The 8,661-nt window shown below is 48.6% G+C and overlaps 1 protein-coding gene across 1 annotated transcript in view; it reads right to left on the bottom strand.

The window, feature by feature from the left end:
* The window catches only part of LOC119442511 (chitotriosidase-1), a 41,469-nt gene extending 36,732 nt beyond the window's left edge, over window positions 1-4,737 (bottom strand). The window contains exon 1 of the mRNA XM_037707414.2: window positions 4,602-4,737. The gene's annotated coding sequence lies outside the window, so the exon portion shown is untranslated. The remainder of the gene's footprint in view (window positions 1-4,601) is intronic.
* Window positions 4,738-8,661: the final 3,924 nt, after the last annotated feature.

Raw genomic sequence — 8,661 nt, forward strand, 5'->3', positions numbered from 1 at the left:
GCTTCAGTGTCGAGTACAGTCTCCACCTTTTTCCCGTGGCACCACCACCGGAGTAGACAGAATATTGGACCTAACAATATACGTGGTTTGAAAGTCTTCGGAAGAAGTAATGTCACAGTAAATACCTTCTGGTTCTGCTTGATAGGCTTCCCTGCAGTGCGTGGTCACTTGTTCAAGTGCAGGGTGTTGAAAGTCGTCCGCGACATGTTGCAGTTCTCTTCGCGGTGCTCGACTCAAGCCATGTATATCAGCGGCGCGAGTGTAGATTCTGGCAAAGTCTGAATCAGAGATATACTGAAATCTTGTTTACTCGAAAAAAAAAAAAGGAGGTCAAGCAGTTCCCTCTTTCTTGTTGGAAAGCCACAGCTGCAGCCCATCACTGAACTAGATTTTCGTTAAAAGTGGCTATCCCCACTTTTTCCGTGGATAATTCGCTCGACTGAGGATTCGCAAGACGAGCCGTTTTTTTCTCAATTCCTGACAAAAAAAAAAAAAATGAATAAACCGCCTCAGGTTCACTGATGACGTCGACTGATTTATCGGGCTTGTATACTCGTAGAACTGTATATCCACACATTTGCTTAACCTGAGGTGCCGTCAAAGTTATCCGGCACAACAAGTTCAGCGGATGTATTTTGGCATTTAAACGTGATACAAGCAAGTTTGATTACTCGTTGACGCTCCCACTGCGTGGCCTGCAGCTGCTGCTGTATTTCTGACTTCAAGGCAGCCATTGTGTTTTGAACAATCTCTTCGGAATGTTTCTGCGGGTATCTTGAGAACAATTGTTTGGAACTCACAAGGAGAAGTAGATGTCCACAACACCTTTCTCAATCAGTGTCGCCTCCGTCAGGTGTGTGTTCCGGACGATGAGTGCAAGTAGCCGCGACGAAGTCCATCTTTCTTCAAGATTCACTGTCTCTTCGCCGTCGTACTTGTGCGACTTCACTGCTGCCCATCTATCCGCTGTTCTGTCGAACACAAGTTCAATCTACATATCCGACTGCGCCAAAAGTGAAATATAGCTCTTCATTACATGGTTGATTTACATGGTTCATGCTCACAACAAACGCAACCGGAATCGATTTCTACCTAGAGATAGGCATAGCGCTCGCAGTAGCCTGAACTTAAGCAGCCGTGATGGTCAGCGATTCCCAGACGGCAATAAGGAACTTTGCCAACGACCTGATCTCCCCGGAACCACTACGAATCCTATATATACTTGAAGGAAGCCAAGCACGCAAAAGAAAGATATACATAACATGGACACCCGTTCACACCCTCACCTTACCGGAGGACAGCAATAACAGGGCGGCACACGACGCGGCTCGAGGGCTTACGGACCGAGCCGTGGTCGTGGGCAACGCCCTGGCATCCTCCAGACGCGACGGCGAGAAAGATGAGTGGGAATGAGAATATATAATGGGAATGGAATATAACGATGGCATCACAAAACACTACAGATTACAGAGGGGCATATTCCCGCCACCTCACCCAAAATTGAACAACAAACAGTTTGTCGAATGGCGGTAGTTACAAACTAGAACGTATCCGAATCCTGCACTCTCGCACATTGTATACCCGGATATATGCCAAATGGACAAATGTAAGAAATGCGAATCCAGAGTCACTCTGGAACATAAGTTTTGGGAATGTCGAGGGATAAGTAATGGTAACGGGGACGCAGCTTCTAGCGAAAGCCTCCGTGCGCGCTGGGAGAGCGCGTTGCTCAGCTCCGCCCTCTAGGATCAACTCTGGGATGTCCAGCGGGCCGATGATGGCGCCAGGAGTCAAGAACTCCTGGCCGTCACCTAGGCGGGACCTTTAGTCCGTCCCACCAACTCACAAGACTTACAATAAAGCTGTTTCTCCTCTCATTCCTTCCTCTTTTTTTTTTTTCGTAAACTTTGGGATAGCAATTCAAATCGTCTTTTTTCCCAAGATGGCGACTTGCGACATTAAGCGCGTGGTAATAGCACGTCTCACTATGAAATCCTAAAAAAAAAAAGTTATGTGGTTTTTACGTGTCAAAACCCCGACATGATTATGAGGCACGCCGTAGAGGGGGCCTTCTGATTAATTTTGAACCCTTGGGGTTGCGTGGTTGCATCGTATGGGAAACCGTGCGCCGCTGCATGTTTGCCCATATACCGGGGATGCATTTCTGGACATTGAGAAATTGTGCCATATTGTCGAATTCGCCATCTTCTCAACCCTAATTCGCTCGGAGCAGACCCACATGGCTGCTACAGGTCTCTTTGATTGGCTCAAAATGCCACCCCGAATGTTTCGTCTAACTTGAGTACGAGGAATTAAAGAAAACTGCTGTGTGCTGCGCGAATGTGACCGACGCATTAGTGCTAACTGTCCTCTCGAGAAACTCGGTCTATTTTTTCGCAATGAATTGAAGAGTCACCATGGTTAGCTAATTCAATGCAAACGTTGGAGGGCATTGAGAAATATCCCGGCGATTTATTTCCACGAACACTGTGGTTTTATTTTCCCGGCCTAAAAAAAAAAAAAAAAAAAAAAAGAGCACGTGAAATTTTTAAGAAAGTACCACGTGACTAGGCAAGAAACCAGACACCACAGACACACGCTGTACCAGACGTGTGCCAGATTTGTGGTGTGGCGCGCAACGGGAATAATGATCGCTGTTGCACGTAGACAAAATGCATTAAAAGGTCACAAGCCACTTGGACAGGCCTCCGCTAACGGTGTTGAATCGAGACAATGCAAAGATTATTTTAAATTAAAATAACGAAATAAATCCTAGAATTTTACGTGCCAACACACCCCGACCTGATTATGAGGCATGTCGTAGTGGGGGACTCCGGATTAATTTCGGCCACCTGGGGTTCTCAAACGTGGACCGAATGCACGGTACACGGACGTTATTGCACTTCGCACCCCCGTCTAAATGCAGCAGTCGTGGCCGATATTGAATCCGCGACCTCGAGCAATGCCGGCCGTGATCTGCAATATTTCCCAGATAGCTTGTCTACCGAAATGGTGCGACCGCGGTGATAGAGCGATAGTGAACGCCTGGCGTTCTTCTTTCTGGGGTTTTACGTGCCAAAACCAGTTCTGATTATGAGACACGCCGTAGTGGAGGGCTCCGGATGAATTTCGACCGTCTGGGGTTCTTTAACGTACACTGCAACGCAAGCACACGGGTATTTTTGCATTTCGCCTCCATCGAAATGCGGCCGCCGGGGCCGGGATTCGATCCCGCGATCTCGTGCTCAGCAGCGCAATGCCTTAGCTGACTGCTGCGGCGGTTGAGAACGCCTGGCGATTCTTGAGGCTGTATATCAGCTGGCATTATCGTTTTTGCTACGAACAGACTGCGGAAAGGCCGAGAAGGATATCTGTGGCGGCGGATGGCGATGCATCCGACGATGCGACGGTTATGGTCATGGCGTTACAACCATCGTTTTGTCGGCCTTGTCATACGTATACGGTCTGTGCGCAACATACAGTCTTGATTTTAAGCATTTTTTGAGGACTACGATTGCGCGGTATCCAAGCGCCTAGTGAAATGGCGTCTTTTTACAAATCCGCGTTTTCTTTTTTTTATATTTTTTTGAGCCCGCAAGAATTGTAGAAGTGACTTTATGAAAGTACACCCAGGCAGCGTTTCTTGAAATGTTCAACTTCTCCAATGAAGGTGTCCCGTTTAAATCGGTTTATTAGAGGCTATATTTGTTAATATCCAACTTTATGCGGAAGGGAGGGCTTCACATTAACATCTTGATGCGCAATAAAGTAAAATGTAAGTCATCAGAAAAAAAATACATTGCTTTGTCACACCGACATTTGTTATCGTGATCCAACGGTATTTACACACTAATTTCGGTTCCTGAAAACCGTATCAATTCCAAAACGCTGCTCTTACCTTTCGGTACCCGTTTTTCGTATGCAATAATATAGGATGCCCTTAACTCCACAAATGCGTAGAATTTATATACGTGCAAGAACGTTATGTGCATAAAGGCGAAAGTATTTAGTAAAGGCTAAGAGTGACCAATGAAACGGTGCAAGTACACACTCACAAAACATACACATGCACGCACAACTCTTGATCGGCAAGCACCCTCGCTACGTTCTAACAGATACTTCAACCTGTCTTTTATTTTATCTAAAGAAATGGACTTGCATGGGTATACCCGTCTAACGATGAAAAATTGGTCTGCGTGCTTCCGTGCCCGATTAAACAGTTATCAGTGCTCGAACAACAGCGAGGTGTTTCCCCTATAGATGGTTGTGCACGTAGTGCGCTGCTCTTTCCAGTATATCTCGTATATATAGATAGTTTTCCTATGACGACACGAACGCAGCTCACCGTGCTATAGTGCCCAGACACGGCGGCCACGATGACGTCAGGGCACCCTGTTATCACGGGCACATTGTGTTGCTCTTTGACGGCGACTGTTTTTCACCGGTTTATCACTGTTATCGCTCTGTCGTTCAATGCATGACGGGCCTGTCGCGCTCTCGTGCAGTCACGTTTCTCGCTTACGCCGCTTCTCGACGTGCTAGCTAGTACCCAAAAATGGCGGCCGCGCGATGACGCCTGCGCGAACTATCTATGTACATACATGCCTGGAAGACGGTGCCGGCCGTCGTCGACTTGTCTCACCGACGCAGCTCCGCAGGTCCAACGGCGAAACCGCCTCCGCATGCGGCGAACGCGCGCGGAGCGCTTTGCACTTTCATCCGCGCGCGCGCGCGCTGAACGCGCCAGCGGCAACGACAGCTGCGGCGCGAGCAGGCGCGAGCTTGGCGCGCGCTCGTTCCACCAGGCGTGCGCCGAGCCGCTGATCTAGTTGGCCCGCCAGCCGTGACAGGGAGCCGCCGCGCTCTTCGAAACCGCGAGCCACCGCCAACCGATGGCGGCCCGAAGCGGCTATATATATGTAGGACCCGAAAGTGCGCGCTTCCTTGTCCGTGTCTGTTTGTTGCTGTCTTTATATAGTTAGTCCGTCCCCGGTTGCGCGGTTCCAGTTTGGTTGCTTTCGCCGTTTCGTGCGACGGTACACCCCTTTGCCTACACGTGCACGTCGGCATCGCCCGCGCGGGAATATAATAGCCGCCTCGCATTTCCTTTCACCTTTTGGGTGTAGAGGAAATGGAACGGAGTACGGATCAGCGGGCAAATTAATTAGTAGCGGCACGCACTTCCCAGAGACGCATATACATTGTTTCATCCGTTCATAACTGTCTAGATTAGTCTAAGCTGATTCCATTACCCGCTGTATAGTAGCAGCTAGCACGGTATACCGTATTTTGCTCTCGCTTCCTCCCGAGTCCCCTTCTTCCTGCTCTCCCAAGAATTTCCTGCTTCCCCTCTCGTGCAAAAAATAATAATAATAATAAAAAAACAACATGGATTTATACAGCAATGGGGCGTTAAACAGCGTTAGAGCGTAAAAATTATTTTGTTCGTGTCGTCCTGATTCTCCCTATTCTCTACGCCGAATCACTGGAGATTTCTGCGGTCGGGAATCTCCAGTTTCATAAGCTCGTTCTATTGCCGTCAATGCGCAGTGTGACGAAGCTGTTCGTACGGACGATTTAAACGTCTTTCAGTTTTACAGCGATAGCTGTTGTGGGCTTACTCACCTGGTTGCTTTAATGTCTTCCAGTGTCGTCGCTTGGAATCCCAAAATACTTTGTGAGAAAATTAGCAAGAAATAAAAATTATCACTGCGCCGCGAGAATTCGCACGTGCGACCAACAGATTGGCAACCGAGTATTCTACATTTCAGCCACTTTATGTTTTTTTTTCTTTATTACATGGGAGCAGAAGCAACACAAGAAACAACAAAGCGCTACAGAAATTTACGCTGACTGAACACACATTCAAAAATCAGGCAAGCATGCGCAAGCGTCCAATAAAGGCATCCAGTCCGGCGCTGTTTCTAGTGCAGCGTACACAGTACGAGCGTAGGCAGCAGATTCCCGAAAAAACGACCCAGTGCGTCACGGTGGTACAGCGTGGCTGTCACACATTCTAATGCGCCAAAGGCTATGTAGGCCAAGTAGCATGAACATGTCATAGGGTGGGTCACAGGGATCTACACCACTACAGCAGTGGATAATACTGATACTGGAGAGCGCGATCACTACAGCAGCTGCCGTGATTGGCTAACGCCCGCTCAACATCTGCGTACTAGATAGAACTGGCGTCCGCGCCTCATGTTCTAGCACGTCTCCTTCCCAGTTGCGGCGGCTGTCCTAAATTGTCTTTTTCTAAATGTATTAACAACGATTGAGCACATTTGCCTCGTCTTCGTGAGTCTTCTTCTAGCGTTCGGCTTCCAAATATCAATTTGAGAAAAGCCGTACAAACACGGTTTTAGTAAAGACCAGTGGCTAAGTCCGGATAGCTAAGAGGAGGAATAAAAGCCGAGCCTTTCCACTTCACCACCGGGAGGCGCAACTTACACAAAGGAATACGAATCACACGTTTTTTTTTTCTTACTTCTCGAAAGGAGATCGCTGGCTCGTACCTGCAAATGTTCACTTTAACTAACACCACACGAAACAGCCTAAGTATTACAGCGAACTATATTTCGCCAGCTATCGCGTCACTGCTTCGCGTCGGGCGAAACAAATTTCTTGATCTGTTGCAACAAAACAATTTCACGCTCGAACTATTTCTTCGGACCTGACAAACAAGTGCAATCAAACTATTAAGGGTGTCGTCTCCAGCTTTGGTGACGTCCGTAGTAGGTATCATCATGTTTCCCCATGGCAAGGAAGGTCTCCGGAAAACAACACTTTGTTTGGACCAACCCACGATTCCATCCCGGCTTCGCGACATCTGAGATGTCGTCGTCCGTATCGCCGTTGTCGCGCTGTCATCGGGTCTCGTCATTGTCGTCGTAATCGTCTTCCTCGATGGCGTCATTTATAGCATTGTTTTCGGTGACACTCAAGCCTTGAGTGATCATCTACAATTCTTTTTTTTTATTGCGTTAGCAATTATAGGGACACTCCAAGCGAATTTCTGCCCTCGGCGTCGCCGTCGTCATAGCCGTGAGGTTCCCTATAAAGTCCAAGGGCGATAAAATCGTCGCCACGCGCCATATGCTGTATGCGTGAGTGAAAGCGCACGAGGGACGCGCGCTTTCACGGAGAGCGAATGCACGGCGGAGAGCAAATGCGATGTTTTCCGTCGTGCGAAAAGCCGTGGGGGGAAGGAAGGAAGGGAGGGAGGGAGTGGAGGCGACGTTTAGCTGCGGCACCAAATGCGCATCTTGCGACCAGGCGCAAGGGGAACTGGCGACTCAATCTCCCACGCGAAAGGAGGAAAGCGGAAAGGCAGCGCGGAAGGGAGGCGGTGCGGCTTCTACTCTGCCAGCAACTGCGTACTTTGCGCGGCTGCCGGCTGTCGCGCGCACCGTATCTTCAAAGCGATCTCCCACGGCTCCTATCTTTGTATGCGCTGTGATTTCGCCACTCAGTTTCCGTTGAAGCGATAGACCACACTAACCTTCGCTCGCTGCTGCTGCCGCAGTTGCTCACGCCAGCGTTTTGACAGTTGTTGTCTGCGGTCTGCGAGTGTGATCTATTCATGTTTGCTTATGCGCGCTGACACCATGCTTGTTAATTCAGTTAGTAAGCGAATGTGTCCAAGTTTATGCAGCCGATAGAACTATTATCCTTACTCCGTATAACTCTGTACTAAATTTGCTATCGCAATTGATGCTTCGCCTTTCGGGCGAAACTGCGACTTTTTGATACTACTTTTACCAATCCTTGTGCTTTTTCATTGTAGCGGGAGTATATAGATTAAGCTTGTGGGCAGTCCTGGATTATACATGCCAGGCTATCACGCCGGCCGCATATCCACCGCGTTGCGGTGCACGTTTTCGATCCATGGCGATGGACTGACAGTATCTCTAGCGCTTCTCTTTTCAGAACCACACAGTAGACCGTTAAGCCACATTTCGTACATTTGAACACATACGGACCAGCACTCTTCAGTCACTCTTCAGACTCTCTAGTCACTCATTTCTCCACGTCGTCACGGCGATCTCTCCTCTCGAATCGTTCCTTTCTCCATTATATGTTCGCGCATGGCTGACCGACAGTCTCCCTGATGTCGTCTTTTCTTATATACTCCTTTTCGTTCGTGTTAATTCCTTCTCTTAGTGCCTGTGGCCCTCCGTGCTCTTCCATCTCTCTCGAACTCTTTCGTGTGCTTCGTACGGCGTCTTCATGTCGGTTTAGTTGCTTCGTTGCCATGCTCGTTTGCCGTACTCCTCTCTGCCACCTTCGTTGATGTCTTCTTCTTATCTGTTAGCGGTTCTTTTCTCCCTGCTCCTTCATCCGTAGCCTAGCTCGTTTCGACAGTTCTCCTCGTAGCGTACTTCTTGCGTATGTTGGCCTAAGCTTTCGTTTCTTCACTCCAGCAGAGGTTCTGCAGAGGTGCTTCTCTTCGTTTATACGTTCCCCCAGTAGGCGAACCGTGAAACTTCAACGTGGCGAAAGAAAGCGGGTTACCCGGTTTTCTCCCGATGTACCGCATTCAGGAAAACAAGCTATATAGCAACCCACAGCTGTTTATATAGTAGCTCCGGGCTAAGTGGAGTCGTGACTTGGTTAGGGCAAGCAACGGAGTGACATTGATGACACACACATTCTGTCGCT

The sequence above is a fragment of the Dermacentor silvarum genome, chromosome 2 (assembly GCF_013339745.2).
Source record: "Dermacentor silvarum isolate Dsil-2018 chromosome 2, BIME_Dsil_1.4, whole genome shotgun sequence".
NCBI classification, from domain to species: domain Eukaryota; kingdom Metazoa; phylum Arthropoda; class Arachnida; order Ixodida; family Ixodidae; genus Dermacentor; species Dermacentor silvarum.